The sequence below is a fragment of the Anabrus simplex genome, chromosome 1 (assembly GCF_040414725.1).
Source record: "Anabrus simplex isolate iqAnaSimp1 chromosome 1, ASM4041472v1, whole genome shotgun sequence".
NCBI classification, from domain to species: Eukaryota; Metazoa; Arthropoda; class Insecta; order Orthoptera; family Tettigoniidae; genus Anabrus; species Anabrus simplex.
Window position 1 is genome coordinate 1764272682 of NC_090265.1, and position 22068 is coordinate 1764294749.

Below are 22068 nucleotides of genomic sequence, written 5' to 3' on the forward strand. Positions count from 1 at the left end.
TGTTTTTCTTTCATTGCAACATAATTACAGCGCATAGAGATGCTGATTGCGTTATGAAACTATCTACGTTATATGAGACAATTTCTAATGATATTTTACGTAACTTTTAAATGATACTTAGACTGATTTGCCAATAAAAGCTGAGTAGTGAAAATATAAAAATTCTTTTAATGCCTACTTAGAATAAGAGCTAGATATAAGGCTATAATGACTCAATTTCTGATTGCGATTTCGATAGCAACATGCACGAATTTCTTGAAATGCCGTAATAACCTGGATTTTGCGATAAATTTCGGCGACATGCGAGTATGGTATCCGACTGATAGCGTGTTGGAGACGTCCTTCTGCGTAAGTTGAGATTTATCATAGGCCATCGGCGTACTTTTTCACGCGGAACCCACAACCCAGCAATATTAAACAAATGGAATCGTTATCAAGAGCTAGTCTGGAACTCATGTATCCTCACCTGGACGCGGGAACGGTGCATTACTCACAGTGTGTACACTACCTAACCTAGAATTCCGTAGCGAAGCACGGGTACATCAGCTAGTTAGACAATAAGTGAAAGTATGTAATACCGAGCTCGATAGCTGCAGTCGCTTAAGTGCGGCCAGTATCCAGTATTCGGGAGATAGTAGGTTCGAACCCCACTGTCGGCAGCCCTGAAAATGGTTTTCCGTGGTTTCCCATTTTCACACCAGGCAAATGCTGGGGCTGTACCTTAATTAAGGCCACGGCCGCTTCCTTCCCACTCCTAGCCCTTGCCTGTCCTATCGTCGCCATAAGACCTATCTGTGTCGGTGCGACGTAAAGCAACTAGCAAAAAAAAAGTATGTAATATAAATTGGCAGTATATACAGAGTGTACAAACATTTGTACCGAACGTCGGAGGGATATTTCTGGGATCAAAACTGGAAAGAATGTCCGTACGCTCGTATGTCCCCCAAAGCGTTGTTACTGAACTACACGATGTGCACGGGTCACATCACAAGAGATGACTCAAAGTGTCCGCCATGAGCAACCACAGTGTGGACTGGCGATGCCGCTAGAAGATACCTCGGTCCTGTGGACCAGCTACACAGGTGTTTCGATACACTATTACAGGCCATTGACATCGTTGACCAGAGTAGTGGACATTGTATGGCCCACAGATTAAAGTTCAATGAATTAAGGTCCGGAGACCGGGCAGGCCAATCGACTTTGTGGGAAAGTTTTGTTCAAATACCGGTGTAAAAGCAATTTGAAATGCGCTGATCACCGTCCTCCACGAACCAAATCGCACGGCATATCGACAGGGACACATGTTCCAGTAGTATAGGTAGAGCGTTCCTCAAGACGGTCAGATATGCTGGTCCGTTCAGATGTCGGTGTACCATGTATCGGGATATCAGTTGATCATGGACAATACCACGCGACACAGTGCGTCCAAACCACTCTTCATAATTATCAAAATCCGCATCGTAGGGAACTGCAAATGCTCACATGTGTGGTTTATGACGCTATCACTTTAAAAGCCAGCCTCGTCCGTGAACGAAACGGACGACAGAAACGACAGTATGGTAGTGGCCATGTGTTCCTCAGTACCAACTCACTGTAGAACATGAGTTCATAGGGACATCTTTCTAGTTTTATTCGTGGGAATCACCAGGTGATTGGCGGTGGTAATTATTGTTTTATGATGAAGTACAACTAGGCAACCATCCTCTATATAGCACTGATCAAAGAGAATAAAGGGAAGGGATCCGAAACTATGAAAAATGAAGGTATCAGCCAAGGGAGACAAGGGCCACGAAGGGTGTGAAAATGAAAGACTCCCTGAACCTCGAGTGCTTAATACGTCGGGGTCGGAAAAGGACAAGAGCTGACCAAGGGAGGTCGGATAGGATTGATGAAAGTGAGGAACCTGGCACAAGTAAGTGACTCAGATAAGGGCCCCCTGATCGCCAACCCACGCTTTTAAGTTCAGAGCTCCTGTGACCCCTTTTAATTGCCTCTTACGACAGGCAGGTGATATCGCAGATGTTATTCTACGGCCCCCACCCACAGTGGGTTGGGGATCACCATCGACATTAGTTACAAATATTTAGACACACCCTGCACAGTGAGCGCTGCTTTGGAATGTTCCACACAGTAATTATCATTATTATCAAAACTTGATTCACCTCCCACAGAGATACAAACCCTGTGGATCTATCTTCGTTAATCTGTTCACTCTCTAGAGTTGGTTTCTCCCTCAGACTCAGCGAGGGATCCAACCTCTACCGCCTAGAGGGCTGTGTCCTGGAGCGTGAGACTTTGGGTGGGAGATACAACTGGGAAGGATGACCAGTACCTCACCCGCCCTGCCTCACCTGCTATGCTGAACAGGGGTCTTGTGGCGGATGGGAAGATTGGAAAGGATAGACAAGGAAGATGGAAGGAAGTGACCGTAGCCTTAAATTAGGTACCATTTGCCTGGAGGAAAAGTGGGAAACCACGGAAAACCACTTCGAGGAGGGCTGAGGTGGGAATTGAACTCCCGCCTCTACTCAGTTGACCTCCTGAGGCTGGGTGGATCCCATCCTAGCCCTCTTACCAGTTTTCAAATTTCGTGGCTGAGCCGGGAACAGAACCGGGACTCCGAGGATGGTAGCTAATTACACTAACCACTACACCACAGAGGTGGACAACCTTGCGGATATTCCAAAAGAAACAAGTTCCATTATACCTACGAAGAGTGTACCTGGTGAAACACCCAACCATCCTTTTTCTTCTATATATATCAAGTCGATCTGGAGCGATCTATATATATAAAGGTATAGAAATGAAAATAAACGTGGATTAATGAGGCACTTCTAGAAATCTTAGATATTTCAAATTTGATACCGGAGAAGGTAATGACCCCAGCATCCCTAGAAAAATCGGAAATTCTCAAAATTTCCCGAAGGGGGCACGCTGGCGGGGAGAGGCTTCAAATTTTGGGCTCAGCATTAGAGCGCAATCGTATAATTTATCCAAAGCGACAACCTATAGGTCTGGTGAGCATAAAAAATTCGTGATTTCCTAAATTTTCCCCTTCCCCCTAATCAAGATGGCGGCACAATCTGCCAGGCGAGCTAGAAAATTGAAATTTGGAGAAATTATAGCTTGTATTTAGGCGTATTTGCTAGTAAGTATTATACAAATTATACGAGAAATTGTCCATCCCTCCAAAACCGTTTGACTTACGAAGTTGTAATTTTTCAAGAAGGTTTTTCTTGTATGTTCTAAGTGTAAAATATCATATACATCAACATGTTTCTCCCCTAAGGTGTTTAGATGGAGCTGTATCTAAAAATCACAATATTCATTCTTCCGAAACCATTTCACTCTTATGCACTGAATGTAGCAGCTGTCTCAAGTGAAGGTGTCGATGTGTTGAGTGACAATTCCGGTTCCGGTAAGAAGAAACTTAAGTTGTCTAAGATCGAACTGAGGAAATTCAGTGGTGAAGTTAAAGACTAGTTAGGTTTCTAGAGCCAGTCCGTAAGATACATGATGATCCGGACATAGAAAGGGAAGATAAATTCCAGTACCTAATTCAAGCTACTACAGAGGGCAGTAGAGCGAATGACGTCGTAAATAGCTTCCCGCCTATAGCTGATAACTATGAGAAAGCAATTCAGTGTTTACAGAGTAGGTTCGGAAGAGAAGAATTATTGGTGAAGTTTTATGTTCGCAAACTGTTATGATTAGTTATACAGAATTTCACAGCGACTCAGAAACCCACTCCCTTGCAACTTCATGATCGATTAGAGTTGCATCTTAGGTCGCTGGAATCGTTGGGACTGACCAGTGATAAATATGCAGCCTTTTTTAATCCCCCTGGTTGAATCATCACTCACAAAAGATCTACTAAGGGCGTGGTTAAGAACTGCTATTTCTTTGCCTATCAGTGAAACAGCAGAGAATCTTTATTGTGAGAAATTGTCGCAGCTATCACTTTTCCTGAAGAGCGAAGTATAGGGAGAAAAGAGAATTTCTCTAGCCTAAGGGGGATACAACATATCCTCACAGAAACCAGGAAATCAGAAGAGCAGGTCACCTCAACCTGAATCTATACCTACTACTAGTAATCTGTTTGCTGGAGAAGCAAGAAGTTCATCAAATGGAAGCAATTGTGTCTTCTGTAAGAGAAACCATGATACAAACGATTGTTTCAAGGCACAGAATATGACTCTGTCTGAGAAGAAAAGTATATTGATGAAAACAGGGTGCTGCTACCAGTGTCTGAAACAAGGTCATACGGCTAAGGCTTGTAAAGCGACTGTGCGGTGTCAGGTATGTTGGAAGAGACACCGTGTTCTTATGTGTCCAAACGTGCCATCAAAGGAGTCGAATGAAGAGCAGAAGAAGGAGGAGCGAAGTACGAAAAAACACAGTTGTGAGATCCCTGTGCTCAGTCAGCCTGAGATTTGTGGTGAAATTCCTAGGTTTCAAGGGGCCCCTTAATGAAGGAACTGAAACAAAACAACATTTTTATTTCTGATTGTAGTCCCACGTTGAGCAGTCAAAGCTATGGTCACGAGGTTCTCCTTCAAACCCTAATGGTGAAGATCCTATCCGGAAGACAAGAACGCATCGTCGGGGCTTTGATCGGCAGTGGGTCTCAGAGATCTTATTTATTGGATAAAACTACTGTGTCTGTTGGACTTCAATCCTCGGGCACGGAGACCTTAACTCATGCTTTGTTTGGAGGTGCCGAAACTGACAGGCAGTTGCATTCGACCTACCGGCTGAAGATCTGCAGTATGAATAGAAAATACTGTTGTGAGATCCCTGTGCTTTAATTTCTTATTTACCTATACATTTTGTTCGGCAGATGATGACCCAGATTAGGGTCGAAACCGGTACCGCTTCCGATTTTAATTAAATAGGAATGTAATACTGCTTTTAATATTTATTTGTATTGAATAGGTTGAACAACCTTATTTATTATTTCAATTTCATCCCTGTGCTTAGCCAGCCTGAGATTTGTGGTGAAATTCCTAGGCTTCAGAGGGGTCCCTTAATGAAGGAACTGAAACAAAACAACATTTTTATTTCTGATTGTGGTCCCAATAGACCATAAATTGAACTGTTTCTGGGAGCTGACGTGTGGCTGTTACTGACCGGGAGAATGAAAACTTTGAACTGTGGGCCAGTAGCCGAAGAAACCCGTTTGGGATGGGTTGTTACGGGAAGTTTGGTGGGTCGTCATTCCTCCTGTGGCGTTAACATGTTTGTAGCATCCTTGCTGTCATTGACTTCTAGTGTGACTGAACTGTGAAAATTAGACACTCTTGGAATCAAAGGTCCTTGGGAAAAGAAGTCCTGAGAAGAAATGGAAATTGCTACACTTGACTATTTTAAGAGTACCGTTTCTATTAACCGTGAGGGACGCTATGAGGTCAGCTTACCTTGGAATGGGAGGTTCGAGGATCTGCAAGAAAACCTGGAAATTGCGGAGAAGAGGTGCAGGTCTACTTCAGTGAAGCTGATCTGTGAAGGAAAGTATGGTGACTATGACGAGGTACTTAAAGAATGGCAACAAGAAGAAGTGATAGAAGAAGTACCACTCGAAGAAATGAATAAGGAATGCCACTACTTACCACACCGGGGAGTGTTTAAAGACAACTCCACTACATCCGTCAGGACGGTATTCGATGCCTCCAGCAAGAGTAAGGGATCTCCATCTTTGAACGAGTGCCTAGAAAAGGGTCCCAATTTACTGGAGCAAATTCCACCGATTCTGACAAGATTTCGCCGTGGGAGAATAGGTGTAGTTTCTGACATCAGGAAGGGCTTTCTTCAAATTTCTGTGCTGAACCTGATAGAGACTTTCTCCGGTTTCTGTGGTGGGAGGATTTTCCCAAGGGAAATTCGAGGTTTTTAGGCGTAGAAGAGTAGTGTTTGGACTCAACTGTAGCCCTTTTTTGTTGTTGAGTGCTATGCTTAACCTTCTTCTGGAGAAGAGTCCACCCGAATTAAGGAATGCATATGAAATACTAAGGTCTTTCTATGTTGACAATTGTGTTACGTCCGTTGACACTGAAGAATAATCGATCCAGTTCATTGACGAGTCCACAAGACTTCTTGCAGAAGCAAAGTTCGAACTTCGAGGCTGGGAAGGTAACTGCTTGGAAAGGACTATAGGACTGCAAAGTGTTAATCCCGTTCTTGGCCTGCTGTGGGATAAAGAGAATGATGAACTGTTCTGTGGCGTTCGAATGATAACTGAAACTGGGACCATCACCAGAAGAAAGATCCTGTCTATGGCCCGAAGGATTTTTGACCCTGTTGGATTTTCATGTCCGTTTACTTTGATCCCGAAACTTCTTATACAGAGTAGATGGAACCTCAAGATGGGATGGGATGATCCATTGCCTGAAGAGATGCAAAAGAAACTCAAAAGGTGGGAGCAAGAAACTCCGCAGCTTTCTGAGTTGAGGGTACCAAGACGCACAAGTGCTTGTGAAACTGAAGGAACTTGGAGCCTCCAAACCTTCTGTGATGCCAGCAAAAGTGCCTATTTCGCAGTTATTTTACTGAGTAGTGGATTGTAAGGATCTGTTCTGATGCAACTTGTCATGGCGAAGTCAAGAGTTACACCTCTGAAGACTTTATCAATGCCCAGTTTGGAGCTTTTGTCTTGTCGTATAGGCAGTCGTTTGGCAGCCAGTGCGAGGGAGACTTTAGGTAAAAACATCCCAGTGTATTTCTGGACTGACTCTTCTACAGCATTGCACTGGATCAAGACAAATGATTCATGGGGTCCATTTGTCAGTAACCGTCTGGAAGAGATTAGATCACTGACGACACAACAAGACTGGAGTCATATAGGCGGTGATCTGAATCCTGCCGACCTTCCATCCCGAGGATCTTTGGCACGATCTCTGATTGACTGCCGATGGTGGGAGGGGCCAGGTTGGATAAAGCTGGACGAAAAGGCCTGGCCCCTATCATATGTTAATGCAGACGAAGGTGAAATTAGACAAGAGAAGAAAAGGTCGCCTCTATGCTTGGTTACTACTTCGCACCAAGACACAGCATGGTATCTACGACGGTTTTCCAAATTTAATCAGATCGTCAGACTTGTAGCTTGGATACTACGCTTCGTTGTCAGAACGCGGAGACAGATAAGGTGTGAAAGTGATGACCTAACGGTTGATGAAATAGAAGAGGCTAAAAGAAGGCTTCTGAAGCTCATCCAGACAGAAAGGGAAAGGGAGAAGGTGACAGTATTAAATCACTTTGCACTTTCATTGATCGAGATGGCCTTCTAAGGCTGAAAACAAAAATTACTCGAAGGGAAGACGATGAAAACTTCAGATACCGGTACCCTATTTTATTACCTTCCAAACACAGAATTACAAAACTTCTGATAGAAGAGTACCATGCGAAACATTCATACGCTGGAGTTCAGATGTCGTTGCGAGGACTAAGAGAAAAATATTGGATTTTGAGAGGCAGGAAGACAATTCGTGGAGTAATATTCAAATGTGTTACCTGCAGAAGATTTGAGTCAAACAAGACAATGGCTGAGCCTGCACCGCTACCAAAGGGCAGAGTAAATGAAGCTTTGGTTTTTGAAGTAACTGGAGTGGACCTCGCCGGTCCGCTTTATCTCATGTGTGGTGAGAAGGCATGGATCGTGCTGTTCACTTGCGCTGTCTATCGTGCTGTACATTTGGAGTTGGTTTTGAGCCTCTCAACAGATGCATTCTTCCAGGGTTTGAGGATGTTTATCGCAAAAAGAGGTAGGCCTTATGTAATTTATAATGATAATGGCATAAATTTCACCGGAGCAAATAGTTTAATGACTTCACTAGACTGGAGCAAGCTAAAGGAGGTTGGAACCATTCAGAGAATCCAGTGGAAATTCATCCCACCCACTGCCACATGGTGGGGTGGATGGTGGGAGCGTTTGGTGCAGATGACAAAGAAACTATTAAGGAGGACTCTTGAAAGGGCTTCTTTGAACTATGAAGAGATGTCTACAGTGCGTAGAACGTGGCTAACGCCAGACCCCTGACCTACCTGACCGAAGACCCAGATGACTCGGCACCTCTGACCCCAGCAATGTTCCTGCAGGGCAATTTTTCAGTTGGGGTGGCAGACCTTGACCACCTGGATGCTATACATATAAGGAAGAGAGCAAAGTACGTCCAACATCTGCGGGAGCAGCTGAGGAGAAGGTTTTTGGGAGGAGTATCTAAGTGTTTTGGTGGAGCAGCAGACTGGGAAGGTACACAAGGAACCTTTGAAGGTCGGTGATACAGTTCTGGTTGGTTTTGATGATAAAAGAAGACTGGAATGGCCTGTTGCTAGAGTGGTAGAGGTAATCCCAAGACAAGATGGTCACGTGAGAGTAGTGAAACTTAGAGTTGCAGGAAGAGATATCGTCAGATCTATTCAACGAATTTTTCCTTTGGAGGTGCCTTCACCAGAGGATGTACCACATCTGGAAGTAGATGATGATGATGTCAACCTGAGAAATGACATTCCAGCTGTGGAGATTTCAGTCTTGAAGACTAGAAGTGGGCGTTCAGTGAATGTACCAGTTCGGTTTAGGGAGTAATCTAGTGATAATTTTTAGAGTGATCATTTTGATTTTATTGTATAGCAAAGAATCAAGGTGGGAGGTATGTCACGTTCTGTCCTCTTGTAAGATCTAACCGAGTGAAATAACTTTACGTTTGACGGGCTTTGGTGCACGGTCACGTGACAGTCAGTTGTTACAGTCTCAGAGTTACGGTTATGTTGTGTACATACACTGACTGACAGAGCAAATGCAACACCAAGGAGGAGTGGTTCGAAAGGGATGAAAGTTACGGAAAAAACAGAGACGGCACGGACGAACAATTGATGTTTATTTCAAACCGATATGCAGGTTACACAATGCGCACGGCATCGACTCAGTAGGATGTAGGACCACCGCGAGCGGCGATGCACGCAGAAACACGTCGAGGTACAGAGTCAATAAGAGTGCGGATGGTGTCCTGAGGGATGGTTCTCCATTCTCTGTCAACCATTTGCCACAGTTGGTCGTCCGTACGAGGCTGGGGCAGAGTTTGCAAACGGCGTCCAATGAGATCCCACACGTGTTCGATTGGTGAGAGATCCGGAGAGTACGCTGGCCACGGAAGCATCTGTACACCTCGTAGAGCCTGTTGGGAGATGCGAGCAGTGTGTGGGCGGGCATTATCCTGCTGAAACAGAGCATTGGGCAGCCCCTGAAGGTATGGGAGTGCCACCGGCCGCAGCACATGCTGCACGTAGCAGTGGGCATTTAACGTGCCTTGAATACGCACTAGAGGTGACGTGGAATCATACGCAATAGCGCTCCAAACCATGATGCCGCGTTGTCTAGCGGTAGGGTGCTCCACAGTTACTGCCGGATTTGACCTTTCTCCACGCCGACGCCACACTCGTCTGCGGTGACTATCACTGACAGAACAGAAGCGTGACTCATCGGAGAACACGACGTTCCGCCATTCCTTCATCCAAGTCGCTCTAGCCCGGCACCATGCCAGGAGTGCACGTCTATGCTGTGGAGTCAATGGTAGTCTTCTGAGCGGACGCCGGGAGTGCAGGCCTCCTTCAACCAATCGACGGGAAATTGTTTTGGTCGATATTGGAACAGCCAGGGTGTCTTGCACATGCTGAAGAATGGCGGTTGACGTGGCGTGCGGGGCTGCCACCGCTTGGCGGCGGATGCGCCGATCCTCACGTGCTGACGTCACTCGGGCTGCGCCTGGACCCCTCGCACGTGCCACATGTCCCTGCGCCAACCATCTTCGCCACAGGCGCTACACCGTGGACACATCCCTATGGGTATCGGCTGCGATTTGACGAAGCGACCAACCTGCCCTTCTCAGCCCGATCACCATACCCCTCGTAAAGTCGTCTGTCTGCTGGAAATGCCTCCGTTGACGGCGGCCTGGCATTCTTAGCTATACACGTGTCCTGTGGCACACGACAACACGTTCTACAATGACTGTCGGCTGAGAAATCACGGTACGAAGTGGGCCATTCGCCAACGCCGTGTCCTATTTATCGTTCGCTACGTGCGCAGCACAGCGGCGCATTTCACATCATGAGTAAACCTCAGTGACGTCAGTCTACCCTGCAATTGGCATACAGTTCTGACCACTCCTTCTTGGTGTTGCATTTGCTCTGTCAGTCAGTGTAGATGTGTCGCAAATACAATCATAAATCGAATAAAGAGATTTGTTGTTACTATTTCCGTAAATAAGAAGTGCCTGCATTTTTTACGAACCAGTCTGACAGGTAGGTTTTCTAGTTTGAATAGAACAGGCTTGTTTTGCTGGTAAGAGTACTCAACTTTATTTTACCAATATGTTTTTCTTGGATATGTTTGTCATTTTTCACCATTTTGCTATAATTATTCATCAGGATATTCACACAAATCCATGTAACTTTTCCCCAAACCTCCTTACATTCATGCTGTGTACAAAACTGATACATAACAAATTCATCAATCGACCAGATTAATTCAGATATCAGTTTCAAAGCTGTTGGTCTTTGATTTTTTAATTTTAAAAAGGTTTCTATCTTCTCCTCACCTAACAGCTTCTGCATGAACACATATGTATACATAACAATTGTTACTGTATATTTCTGAGGATATTTTAATCCTCCCCTATCTAACTCTGTGATTAACTCATGCTCTTTGCCACATACGAATTTCTTATCCAGTACTAAAAATTCAGAACAGTTTTGACACTTGAACTTCCTTAAAATAGAAAAACAGCAATAACCAGCAACATGCATCAGCCCTGCCAAGTCTAAATCAGATATTTTCGAATCAGTTTCAGATACATTTATGTGCTTGAAATGTTCATTTTCTAAACAATCATTATGGAATAGATAATCTTCTTCATCTACATTTAGTTTGGTTATGGTTAGCTTATTGGAGGTGCCATGTTTTAAAGACAGTTACAATGAACTTGAAAGCCTTAATTTTTTTCAGTTTCAAATATCTGTCTAACAGAAACATGATACTGAGAACCAGACAACCGCCTTTATAAGCCAAACCTTGCTTCCAATGGATCAGTTTAAAACTTACCAGTTAGAATATATGATATTTTGAGCTCAGACAGACAATATTATGTAAATTGAACCATATGTGGTGTCTTTATATTCATAATATTCCACCATTTGTTTATTATTTCTATAAACTTGGCAGTGCCTTCGTATTTCTGCAGCTTGTTCATAGGTCCTAGCTTTAAGAGACTGTTTGCAATATGACAACTAAATACTTGCATTACAAGCTTGACATTTTTCCTCTCTAAATTTGATGGCTATACAGCCTTAATACTCAAACCATACCCAAATATTAACAATTTATGACTTTCTGAGTCAAACAGACCTCAAAGAGCAGAAAATGAAGCGTAGTTAGTGTTGTCCTTTCAATGAAATCAGGATAGACAAATATACAGCCATCATTCTTCAAATGTATCCAATTATTTCTTATGCACTTAAATATATGGACAGCATCAATTAAAAAGAATAATGGCCTTGTAGGTTCAGCTGGGTGAGGGTACACAATACTCATTTGAGGATGATTTACAAAATTAGAAATAGCTCTCCTATTTATAGAGTTACTACCAGTAATTATACAAATTACCTTAAAACCTAATTTCTCCAAGCCAACCATAACATATTTTGTTACATCAAACAATTTATCTGCAGTAATTTTATTGACAGGCAAAATATTAACCACATCCTTGAGAGAGGAAACAATAGCCTGAACCATAAACACATGTGCTGATGTAGCAAGCATGGCTGTATCATATGCCATATCAACAACATTACCACCTTTATAATCTAAGTATGGTTTCAGGTGTACCTTCATCTAACATGAGTGTTACTCCATGCTCATAGTCCTCTAGTTGTGGTACCTTATCTTTCATGTATGGCAAAAAGTTTTCATTACTAGGATCAACATTCACATATCCACATAACTTTCTAATGGTGTTTGGATGAGATAGAATAATACATCCATAACGTCTTAAGAATTTATATGCATGGGCTGATATGAAAAACAGTAACAATGCAAATATCAATACGTTTGAGTCAAACCCATGTCTTTCAGGTTGTGTAACACATAACTGAAATTGGGATTTTAAGAATTCAACAGTTTTTTTTGCTTGTTTTCTCCACAATTTAAGTTGTCCATGAGTTGCACAATGAGATCACTACACTGGTGATTATTAGTTCTTTCTAGCATGAAACTCTGACAGGTTTTCATGATATTTTCTATTTCTTTTTTATTATTTTTTATTTTAAACATTTTTATTCACAATCAATATCTTACATATACATACAGAGGTAGTCAAAGATACAATGTGAATCCCACATAAGGTAAACTGGTGTGTGGGCTTCAAAAATGCAATAGCTAGATTATGTACATCATGGCATCTAGTGAATATCTACTCCATTATCATTTTGGTGATATTTGACTACAGTAATTTTATGAACTGTTTATCTGCATTTGGTGTAATAAACAGGAAGCTGGAACAGAGGAACATGGGTTAAGGAGGAGGTTGGTTTCTTAGTAGAGAGGAATGGTGTGCTAGTTGATTTAAATATTATAATTGAAATTTATAAGTTGATCTACTTTGTAGTAATTGTTAATGAGCCATGTGAATAGTCTCTTCTTCAGGGTATTCTGATTGCCACTGATCACGTCCACAGGTGGCCCTAGACAACTTAGATTTCTTTGTCCAAGTATAGTGTTCTGGCTTGGTATACTTATTCCAGTTCTGTCTTGCAGCCTAGTGCAAATTTTTTACTTGTGTTCTTTGCAGAAGAGCTTTATATTTTTATGCATGTATAGGGTCACTGACTGCACAAATATCTGCCATACATTAAGTACCATGCTTTGCTGGAACAGTTCATATGTTGGAAATATCAGTGGCGTTTTGTACATGACTTTCAGTATGTAGTTCTGGCATGTATTTAGCTGAGACAAGTGTGAATCGAGTATTCCAGCCCAACTGTTAATTCCATACTGCAGTTGCGATTGAACTAAGGCAAAGTATACAGACTTTAAGGCTTTTGTTGAAATAACATTTCTAATTCTGTAAAATACATAAATAAGTTTCTGAAGTTTAATGATCAAATTTGATGCATGAAAATTCCATTTCAGATAACTATCTATAATTATCCCTAGGTATGAAACATTTATTGATTTCTGTAAAGTTTTTACAGTTGCAGCTTTCAGTATTTTTGCAAGTTGGTGTGTGGAGTTTTAGTGTTAGGTTGTCTGAGGGTTGCATTGTTTTATTATGCGAGAAACAGAGGGATTTTGTTTTATTTTCATTTATAGTAAGTAGGTTGTTATTTAGCCATTTCTGAACTATGACTAGGGTTTGTTGAGCTCTGTTGAAGGTGTCCTCCCAAGTTTCAAAATTTGTTCACCTATTTGATGGTCCTTACGTTATAAAGAAAGTGCTAGGTAACACCGCCTTTAGTCGAGCAGTTCGTCTCCTTTCTCCCACGTCTTCCCAGCCCAAACGTTGCAACATTTTTGTAATCGCCCAGAACAAATCGAGCTGCTTTTCTTTGGATTTTTTCCAGTTCCTGAATCAAGTAATCATGATAAGAGTCCATACACTGGAACCATACTCTAATTGGGGTCTCACCAGAGACAAATAAGCTCTCTCCTTTACACCCTTACTACAACCCCTAAATACTCTCATAACCATGGCAGAGAAACGTACCCTTTATTTACAATCATATTTATGTGATTACCCCAATGAAGATCTTTCTTTATATTAATACCTAGGTATTTACAATGATCCCCAAAGGGAACTTTCGCCCCATCAACGCAGTAATTAAAACTGAGAGGACTTTTCCTATTTGTGAAACTCACAGCTTGACACTTTTCCTCGTTCATCATCATACCATTGCCTACCGTCCATCTCACAACATTATCGAGGTCATTTTGCAGTTGCTCACAATCTTGTAACTTATTTATTACTCTGTACAGAATAACATCATCTGCGAAAAGCCTTATCTCTGATTCCTCTTCTTTACACACATCATTGTTATATATAAGAAAACATAAAGGTCCAATAATACTGCCTTGAGGAATTCCCCTCTTAATTTTTACAGGGATAGATAAAGCTTCACCTAGTGTAATTCTCTGAGTTTTGTTTTCTAGAAACAGAGCCACCCATTCAGTCACTCTTTTATCAAGTCCAATTGCACTCATTTTTGCCAGTAGTCTCCCATCATCTACCATATCAAATGCCTTAGACAGATCAATCGCGATACAGTCCAGTTGACCTCCTGAATCCAGGATATCTGCTATATCTGCTATATCTTGCTGGAATCCTACAAGCTGGGCTTCAGTGGAATAACCTTTCCTAAACCCAAACTGCCTTTTATCAAACCAGTTATTAATTTTGGAAACATGTCTTATTTAATCAGAAAGAATGATTTCCCAAAGCTTACATACAATGCATGTCAAACTGACTGGCCTGTAATTTTCAGCTTATGTCTATCACCCATTCCTTTATATACAGGGGCTACTATAGCAACTCTCCATTCATTTTGCAAAGTTCCTTCATGCAAACAATAATCAAACTAGTACTTCCGATATGGTACTATATCCCAACCCCTTGTCTTTAGTATATCCCCCGAAACCTTATCAATTCCAGCTGCTTTTCTAGTTTTAAACTTTTGTATCTTACTGTAAATGTCATTGCTGTCATAGGTAAATTTTAATACTTCTTTAATATTAGTCACCTCCTCTATCTGGACATTATACTTGTAACCAGCAATCTTTACATCCTGCTGACTGAATACTTCTGCCTTTTGAACATCCTCGCATACACACTCCCCTTGTTCATTAATTATTCCTGGAATGTCCTTCTTGGAACCTGTTTCTGCCTTAAAGTACCTATACACACTCTTCCACTTTTCACTAAAATTAGTATGGCCACCAATTATGCTTGCCATCATGTTATCCTTGGCTGACTTCTTTGCTAGATTCAATTTCCTAGTAAGTTCCTTCAATTTCTCCTTACTTCCACAGCCATTTCTAACTCTATTTCTTTCCAACCTGCACTTCCTTCTTAGTCTCCTTACTTCCCTGTTATAATATAGTGGGTCTTTACCATTACTTAACACCTTTAAAGGTGCAAACCTATTTTCACATTCCTCAACAATTGCTTTTATCCCATCCTAGAGTCTGTTTACATTTTTATTTTCTGTTTTCCACCGATCATAGTTACTTATTAAAAACTCCCTCATGCCTGTTTTATCGGCCATATGGTACTGCCTAACAGTCCTAATTTTTCTCTCTTCCTTTCTTTCACATTTATTTTTAATTACCACAAAAACAGCTTCGTGATCACTAATACCATCTATTACTTCGGTTTCTCTATAGAGCTCATCTGGTTTTACCAGCACCACATCCAGAATATTCTTCACTCTAGTTGGTTCCATCACTTTCTGAATCAGGTGCCATTCCCATATTAACTTATTTGCCATTTGTTGGTCATGCTTCCTGTCGTTCGCTTTACCTTCCCAATTGGCATTTGGTAAATTGAGATCACCCGCTACAATCACGTTCCTTTCCTTATCGTTTCCCACATAGCTGATTATCTTATCAAATAATTCTGAATCAGCATCTGCGCTACCCTTTCCTGGTCTGTACACTCCAAAGACATCAAGTTGCCTATTATCTTTAGAAATGAGCCATACCCCTAGAATTTCGTGCTTGTCATCTTTAACTTTTTCGTAGCTTACAAATTCTTCTTTCACGAGAATGAATACTTCCCCTCCTACCATTCCTATCCTATCTCTACGATACACCCTCGAGTTCCGTGAGAAAATTTCTGCATCCATTATATCATTTCTCAGCCATGATTCAACTCCTATTACAATATCTTGTAAGTATATATCTATTGAATTACTTAATTCCTTTCATTTCTTTGCTATACTTCTACAGTTGAGCACTAACAGTTTTATGTCATCCCTACTTGATTTCCAGTTTCCTGTTTCTTTAACACCGCTCCCTAGGCCACTCTGTTTCCCTGAATGTACCTGCCTATAACCCTTCTAAACAAATTTCCTAACTTATATGTACCACTGAGGTTTAAGTGAAGGCCATCTGAGCGCAGATCCCTTTCTCCTACCCACCCATTAGGATCTAGAAATTTCACTCCCAGTTTCCCACATACTCACTCCATAGTCTCATTTAAATCCCCAATCACACTCCAGTCAGAATCCCTCCTACACAGAATTCCACTGATAACAATCTCCGCTGTCTTAAATTTCATCCGTGCTGCATTTACCAGATCCCACACATCCCCAACTACGTTGGTACTTATACCTGCTTGTCTTGCGTTGTTAGTACCAACATCAAACACTACCACCTTCTCCTTTCCCTCCTCCTTCTCTTTTACTTTCCTCAACATCTGCCTTAACCTAATTCCCGGATAACACTCTACTCTGGTACCCTTTCCTCCACACACTTTCCCGACTTGTCTAACGGTAGAATCCCCCATGACCAGAGCCTCAACCCTACCCACCTCATTTGATCCCCTCCCCTCCTGGTCAGTCCTATCTTTCCTGGCAGCTGCAGAAGCTACTTCCTTCTCCCTTTCCTCCATCCCATGACACTGTACCACCTGTATTTTCCTATCCACTACCCCGCATTTCCCTTTCCTACCTCTTCCCTTTCTCCTGCTTCCAAACTTCTCGTCAACAGTTCCCTGTTCTTCATCTTCCCTCGGTTGTTCTATCTGCAGTGACTCGTACCGATTTCTCACCGACATCTGTCCTGAATTTTGATCCTGAATGGAGCCCTTAGCCTGCAATCTCCTTCCCCTTAAATCATTAGACCATCTGTCTTCCACAATTCCCCCCTTTCCTTCTAATCCCTCTATTACACCTACTGCATCCTGTACATTGTTTGGAGGCCTACTTTCCTTCCTGTCCTCTGAGAGAATCCTAATTATCTCCCTCAAGCTCTCCAACTCCTTCCTCTTACTTCTTAATGCCTGGTCACACCCACAGTCCCTACACTCGCACTGCTTAGCCATTTTTTACTACATAATGAAAAGAAAAGGAAAAAGAAGGTAACTTATTCTGTGCAAAATGTCCAATTTCCTATCACCTCTTGAGGTAACTAACGCTGTATGCAGGGTTCCTATGACTCAGTTATCGTCCCCAGTCCTGTTATGGTTACTAACGTAAGTATAACAAGCGCATGCGGGGTGTAGATCTCGTAGATCAGAAATAAGTTACGAAATGCAAAATTTAACTACTACCTCAGACTTTTCATTGATCTAACAGACATTGAAGTGAATACTTCATGTGTAGTGTACGTCAGACTTAGCAAGGATGTTCACCAAAATCTATAAATACCACTGACTTCACTGGAGTTTCGTCAGTGTATCACTCGAGGATCGATCGGCAGGAGAGGAACATTACTCATCGTGGTAAACACCAGAAGGAGGTGTAGATTCTAAAACACCAGAACACTGAAGGACAAAAGCCAAAAACGGGAAACGTTGGGTGATTTGCACAAGAAAAGAGCAAGAAAATTGCACTAATAATCTCCGCTCAAACTGTAAAGTTCATATTTGCTTTGTTGCGGGACGGAACTCCTTCCAAGAATGCCATGCATAAAACTTTATTGCTGAGATGTTCAGTGAATGATCTGTATAGAATACAGCATTCACCATTAAACTAGCAGGTTACTTTTCCTGAAATCCTGCCAATATTTTACCTTTAACGTACATAGGCACATATATGTCCCAAGCATTTTTATGGAAATGGAGATGTTTCCTTAAAAACAAATTATTTCATAATTTAAGTTGGTCCCAGATAGACAAGTATATCATAAAGTTCCATGAATGTATGCAGCAGTTTCCTTGTGTACTTCAAAGGTTTAAATTTCTTTTAATATTTGTATTAAGCTTACTAATATTTTTACTTTTGCGTTTCTTTCAGTTGTTGCATAAAGTTAGTATTTTTAAAATATGTATTGTGTAGGCAGTTTTTTCTTTTTTTACGTGTATATACAGTATATATTCATAGTGTTTTCTTATATATTAGTGTTATTTACAGTTCTTAATATTTTTGGTTTGTCCGTTTCATAGTATTAATAAGTAATAACATGTGTGTGGTTAAGTGTAAGATGATGATGCTTGTTGCTTAAAGGGGCCTAACATCTGCGCTCATCAGCCTGTTAAGTGTAAGACAGGGCCAGGATCCCTAATTTCACCTCAGATATTTATCTGTCTACCATATTGATGAACATAGGTTGCACCAAGGGCACAACAATTGACCCGTAGTAGTGTACCTAGGCGGGTTCTGACCTCGAGGTCATTGACCGCTAGTATAGTAGAAGGGCTAGGCCGATTTGCGGAATTTACGTGAAAGAGTGAGCCTAATCTCACAGTCACCATCTTGATGGGCGTAACTTTACTTTATCGGCTAGTTGGCCCTCCCAACGCCTAACAGAGCGAGCCTAACTTCACATCCGACATCTTGAAGGGGATGTCCATAGTTTTACGGCAAGATGCTCTTCCCGACGCGCTTAAACTTACAGTCCCATCTTGAAGGGGGTAACCTTACTTTAACGGCTAGTTGCCCTTCCCAACGCCTAAGAGAGCGAGCCTAACCGAACATCCCCCATCCTAAGGAGACTATTCTTGGTTCTAAGGCAAGATGCCCTCCCTGATGCCCCTAACCTACAGTCGCAATCTTGAGCAACGTAACCTTACCTTAACGGCTAGTTGTCCTTCCCGACGCCTAAGAGAGCGAGCCTAACCTGACATCCACCATACTGAAGGGGCTATACCTTGTGTTACGGCAAGATGCCCTTCCCGATGTCAACTAAACAAGATGGCAGCTATACACAGCTCATTATAAGACGGCCTAGCGCGCTTGCGCAAGATGGCGGCTATCTAATTGCACAAGATGGCGACTATACAACCTCCTTATCAGCGCCTCCTAGAGAACAAGGCCTGGTAATACGATTCGTGACGTCACGCGACTGGGCTCAGCGCGAGTGGATAGTAGATGAAGCTAATTCCTTACGATAATTAAAAAATACGCTGGTTAAACTACATTCTACGAATATTCTTTATCGTAGGCGCGCATATCGGAAGCGAAATTAGTAATATACCGTAATAATTAGGAAGAACAATAATTAAAAATGCAAGAAAGAATTAAGTTCTTTTAAGAGTCTTAATACTGAACAACTTTAATAATATGCCTATATGACACTTTCTTTCATATATTTAAGAGTCAAAATAATAATAATAATAATAATAATAATAATAATAATAATAATAATAATAATAATAATAATAATAATAATAATGGCGTATATGGCCTCCGGAGAGGCCTGGTGCAGGTCTTTCTATAGTAGACGGCCTATTAAGCGACCTGCATGTCTGTGAAGATGAGGGCCCTAACTAGCATGATTTCTAATGTTGAATACGCCGCACATACCCAGTCCCCGAGCCATTGAAAGTAACCAATTAAGGTTAAAATCCCCGACCCGGCCGGGAATCGAACCCGGGACCCTCTGAACCTTAGGCCAGTACGCTGACCATTCAGCCAACGAGTCGGACAGAGTCAAAAATGATCAGTTCCTTTTACAAAACTCGCCATAAGACCTCTCTGTGTCGGTGCGACGTAAAGCTACTAGCAAAAAAAGAAAACTTTTACAAAACTGAACTTGCTGATAAAAGATCAAAAACAACATGTAAGAACAGCAAAAGCTATTAAATAAAAATAATAACGTATAAACTACCTTACATACAGGATATTAGTAGCAGTCCAGGTACATACAAGCTGTAATGCTCAGTGTTGTCGGTCATGTAAACAGGTAAACATTTTTTTTACAATAGAAGCCTAACATAAATTGAGGGGGTGAGCAACTCACAAAATTTGGCTTTATGCAAAGAGAATGATTACAGTGCATGCCAACAATAGTTTGTTCATCAAGTCATCAAAATTATATTCACATTCCCTAGTGTATATAAATGTACTCTTATGATTTTGGACCCTGATTCAAATAACCAGAACAGGGGAAAAATTGAAGTTAAACTGGAAATAAAACAACTTATTAAAATGTATGAACTTAAATTTGAAAAGTAGCATGCCAATTCTGATAACATTTGAACTGACCTTCACCCAGACATTTTCTGAAATTGTTCTCAATTTAACTTCACCAGGTTGCTTAAAATTGAAATGGACATGAGGTGAATATGATATAAGAAAATATAAAAGGAAATCTCTTTGAACATTACTTGTTAAAATCCTAAGAAACCATATTAAGAACTTGCATCCCTGCCATTAAATTCATAAAAATGTAGCAGAACACACACTGAACTAGTCATTTCATGCTTTATGAACCAGCTGCATTGTATAGATATGACACACATGAGATCAATTAAGTAATCAATCCCCAATTTTTCACAGATGCATGTTACATTCATTACATGCAATAACAAAAGCTGGAAGGAGTACTTTCTCCAAGACAAAATTCATAACCAAAGTGTGAATAGGCATAATGCTGGAAGAGGAAATTCATAATTGAATTCACAATTACTCAAACAGGAATGTTTACTACTGAAGGAGCTTACAGTGATTAACCGTGAATTCAGAGTTTACACATTCCCTTTCAGTGGAATTCATAGAGGTTCATCAAATGAGTAATTAATAATAGTAATGTACTCAAAAAATGAGAAAGCCTCAGCTTACCACAGACAAAAGAAAAGGAAGGTTAATAATTTTGTAGGATATGTGCCACCAAGGTAATGAATCATATTTGTTAAATGGCAAAATACCTGTTTAACATAAAAGGTGCCCTCTCAAATGTAACATCACTCCCTGAAAATTTGACACCTGGCAATAAACATGATAAAATAAAAGTGCTCTTGTGTTATTACTGTGTTCTCTTCTAAAGAAATTACTATGGAAAACACATCTACTAAATTTGGCAATGTTACTGTAGATACAGAGATCTTGTTGCCCAAATAATTAAAGAATAGCTCTATAAACTTCTAAATATTGTCACATTATCAACATAATAAATAGTATGGCATGTACAAAATTAAAATACAACCCCCTCAGCTTACATTCACCTAGATAATAATGCTCTCGTTTATTAATTCATGGCACCACTTACTTCATAGGACCATGTCATGTCTTAGATATACAGTATCTGGTTGATTTTAATATAAAATGAATAGTTTAAGGAATCTGCTACCTGGGTGACTGCCCTAAATGCAGATCAGTAGTGATTGATTTGATACATACTCAAGTATCAGTCAGTCACTACTGATCTGCATTTAGGGCAGTCACCCAGGTGGCAGATTCCCTATCAGTTGTTTTCCTAGCCCTTTCTTAAATGATTGCAAAGAAATTGGAAATTTATTATTCCACAAGCATACCACAAGTTCAATAATACCACACCCATACCAGGTAGGAATTTCTGGAACCAACAAACCCACCCCAGCATAAGCAATTCTTGTATTGGATGACAATTGTTGCAGAACAAGTAGCACAATTACCACAGTTTTGAGTGATGGAGCACTTGTGTTGCCACAGGTACTCAAACACTTCTTACCAATTCAAACAAAAATATTGCTATTCTTAAATCAACAAAGGCAACCAACCATTGCATTGAGAGATTTAGTAGACAGTATTACTTGTTTATCATAAGTAGTAAAAGTACCCTATGAAGTATATGAGATGAAGTTATAATCAATTTTGTGTTGTAATATGCATTTAATAATACTTCATATTAACACAAGAAGTGAAAAATCTTGTAGGACCTAAATTGCCTACCATGAGACACAAAGCTAGCAAATAACAACACACCAATATAAATGCAAGTGTTTCTAGTTTAGAAAATACTGTATTCACTACTATAAGTGTGGGATAGATGTGGGATAGGCTCATTCTTGATTAAAACGAAGTAAACACACTGTTCCTTTTCAATGCAGTTCCAGCCTTCTTTTAGAGATATTGAACTTTTTTTTAAATTCCTGAAGTTCTTGAAAGAAA